The following is a 3,630-nucleotide window of genomic DNA, read 5'->3' as shown; positions in this document are numbered from 1 at the left end:
CTTGAGGTCTATGATGTGATGAGGTCCCTAGCTGTCCCAGCAACATTTCTGTTTGCCTACAGTACATAAAAATGTATTGCTGAATTCAGATATAAGGCAAATGTAGAACTTGTCAAAATAGGTGGCTTATCTGCTGCATGTACACAGCATTTTTTGATACATGGCAGATAGGAACAGCATGCTGGGGGGTTTTGAAAGTATCTGTCCATTTCTGATGCAAAGCCCCAGGGTACAGGTAACATCCTCCTTGCCATGGGGTTCCCAAGGATGCCACCAGCTGCAGGGCGCTGTTTGGCGCTTGTGCAGGTTAACACTATTGTGTATTGTGGGAAGCAAGATGCTGCATGTAGTCACTGAATGCTCAGACCTGGTCTCAGTCAGCCTTGTGAATCTTTCCAGTGTGAGGCAAGCAGTGATTCTGAAGGGGAGCCAGAGGAGAGTGGTAGCAGCTTTATAGAGAAAAGCAAAATCTCTGCTGTTCACAATAAAGTAATGGTGCCTGTGTCTGCTCAAACCCCAGTGCTGCTCAAAGCATCTGCAACTGGGGGTGGCTTTATGCTCTGCTTCTTTAACACTGGCCCTGCCAGTTCTGTGTAGAGGAATTCCTTTTATAATGCCTGGAGCAGAGCAGCACTGAGAAGTTGGGTGGGTGATCAGAGTGTTGGCATAGGGTCAGTATGACTCAGTGATGTGCCAGATCCTCTCCTGCATCTGAAGAGCCTGCTGCAGTCTCCCACACTTGCTGTAGATGCTGTTTGGTGTCTTTGTTTTAGTCTCCTTGCATGTTGTGGTTGCTGTGGTTATTTTTGGCTACTGTCTCATTATTTTGTGTCTCTAGTCTAGCATTGTATTAGTCAATATTCAAACCACTTCCAGACTGTTAAGCTTATTCTGACTCTGAGAATTTCCTCTCCCACTAGATGCAGATGTTTCTGAGACAGTTCATCTTCCAAAATACAGACATCCTTAAAAGTCACTTGGCATTTTGTCCTTGTGTTCAGTGGGGCCAGGGTGCCCCTTTCCCCAACCTGTGCAAGCAAAATCATTGGCCTGTCTTCAGCTGCCCCAGGAAGTTGTTAGGCTCCTGCAGGTCGCATGTGGGGTTGCTGGCATGTAGTGGACTGACTCTGTGTCTTATTTAGTCTGAGTATCCTGTTCTGTACTGGTGGTGGGTTTGTTTTTTTGTCCTGGTGTATTTTTCTCCTGTTATTAAGACTATGTATCATTGTGTGGGGTCAAGAACCAGGTGCTGTAAGGAGATCATAAAAGCCAAAATCAAATTAAGAAAAACTTTCCTTCCTTCTGTCTTTAACAAAATGAAGGCTGTGCCATGAGTATCCTCATCTGCTGCAATTTGTGACACCCATGTCTTTTTTCTATATAAAGGGCAGAGAAATTTTGCTTTACAAATGAAGAATGACGTGCTGGACTCCTCCTAGCCCATTCCACCCTAGGACAAGGAAGAAAAATCCCGCTGATTCTCTCACCATGTTGAGCTGTGATACAAGCGTGAATTGTTAGCAGCATTACCTCATTTGAGCATGACACATTCATACTCCCTTACATACATAGATGCAACATCAGAAACCCTTTAATTAAAACTGCAGATGTATATGCACATGGGGCAGAATCCCACAAACATACCTAACCTTCAGGTGGAAGACTATGCATTAGAATCAGCGCGTAGTCTAATCAACTCCCTCCTGACCTGCTTGGCCATCTCTTGGCTAAGAGGAACCCTCGTTCTACCCCAGGTTTTGCTGATGTCTCCAGATCTGTCCTTATGATTGAAGTGACTGTCAGCCTACTAATGCAATTTGAATTCATAGTCTGGAGACCTGTGTTGCCTAAGGCTCCCTTTCCCCAGATGTGTGTAAATACTCACAGCATTGTGCTCTGTGCAAAAACACAGTTCCTGCAGGTATTTTGAATAATAATTTAGGAGAAAACAGAACAGGGAAGATCTAAGCTCATTCCATGCACAAGAGCATGGACAATAGCCCCACTCTGCTTCCCCCCAGCACCTCGACCACCTGTCAGCTGAGTAATACAAAACTCAAATGCCTGTGTGTATTTGACAGTATGGAGGACCCAAGTCCTCCAATATAATGGGGCAAATTGCTGTTCTTATCTCTTATTATAGCTGTGTTTGAATCTATTGATTTTCTATTGCATGTGATGAGTGCTGCTCTCCAGGGTTTACTGGAACCCCCTACGGCATCAAGAGCAAAAGGAGTTATGAATAAAAACTGGTTGCAAGGACAAGGAATGAATAATTCTTATTCTTCTTTAGGACTGGGTAAGGCTGAAACTTAACGTATTATGACATGCCGTTACCCTTTTTATGATGGGTACTGTGGAAGACTAGTAGTGCCATCACTAGGGGCCCATGCTCCCCCAGCCACAGTAAGGGGTGTTGCATTATCAGTATAAATGCACAAGCAAAAAGATAAAAAACTCTCCAAAGATTAAGTGCAAAATGTGCTCGTGAGTGATAGCAGAGTTTTAGCACTCAACAGAGGTGCATAGCAGCAGGCAGCATTTTTATCTTGCCATATCAGAGAGCACAGTAGGAATGGGTGCCAACAGTTATTCCCCCATGGCCATGTTGAGGACATCCTGAAACCCGATCAGTGGGTGCTTGTGGGACTTTTCCTAACCACCACTTCAGAGCAAGGAACATGACATGTAGGGTAAGGTGCTTCTGTGAATCTGTAGAGAAACCGTGTCACAGTCCTAAGGGCTCCTGGCAGAAATTATCTGTGTAGGTCTCAAGTAGTAGTAATTTAATTGCTGTTCTTGAAATGAGAGATGGTTATCTCCTAATTCATAGTGTTTCGGAGAGCACAGATGTTTCAAGCTAGAGATTTTTTTGCCTCCATGCAGAGCTCTGAACTGATTGTGTGTGTCTTGTTCAGACAAGATAATACAGTCCCAGTGGAAGGTTATATCCAATGATGCTGCTCAAAAAATGTTTTCATAAAATTGTAGATAATGATTAGCAAAACTCAGTGTGCAGGAAAAATTAAATTTAAGAACATGAAGGGTAATTGAGGGTGGTGAAAGTACCCTAGTCAATGTTCCGAATACTGAATTCTCAAAGATGTTTAGCAGGATACTGTGGCCAAACCCACACAGTCAGAAGAGCCCTGAAAGATAATCTGCACTAAACAGGGTGGGGATGCAATTGATAAGTATAAATAAGGTTAGGAGATACACGCAGTTCTTGAGGAAGACCAGAAAACCCAATGACAAATCAATCGGGAAAAAGTAGAATCACAATGAGCCATTTAAATAGTGAATCCTGGTAAATTCACTGCAGTGTTTGTTAGTAAGTTACTACTTTCTATCAGTTCAATTGTGTGCCATATTTCTCTTATGAAATTGGGTTTTGGCTTAATGTGTTATAATAAAGAACCTTTTAGATCAAACAACATCTTTTGTCCCTGTAGGTATTTACTGGCCACACATCTTGCCTTGATATTTGCTTTGAATAACTCAGTTTGAGATTCCCCAGGCTTCCTACATGTCTCATCAGAAGGGCATTTTTTCAAGAACTCAAATCCAAGTGGATGTTATTGTGGCTCTTGGCTTAATGCTGTGTTGCCTTTGTCGTTCAGGGGAAATCAG

The sequence above is a fragment of the Eurypyga helias genome, unplaced genomic scaffold (genome assembly GCF_000690775.1).
Source record: "Eurypyga helias isolate BGI_N326 unplaced genomic scaffold, ASM69077v1 scaffold438, whole genome shotgun sequence".
Lineage (NCBI taxonomy): Eukaryota > Metazoa > Chordata > Aves > Eurypygiformes > Eurypygidae > Eurypyga > Eurypyga helias.
This window is presented reverse-complemented; position numbering follows the sequence as displayed.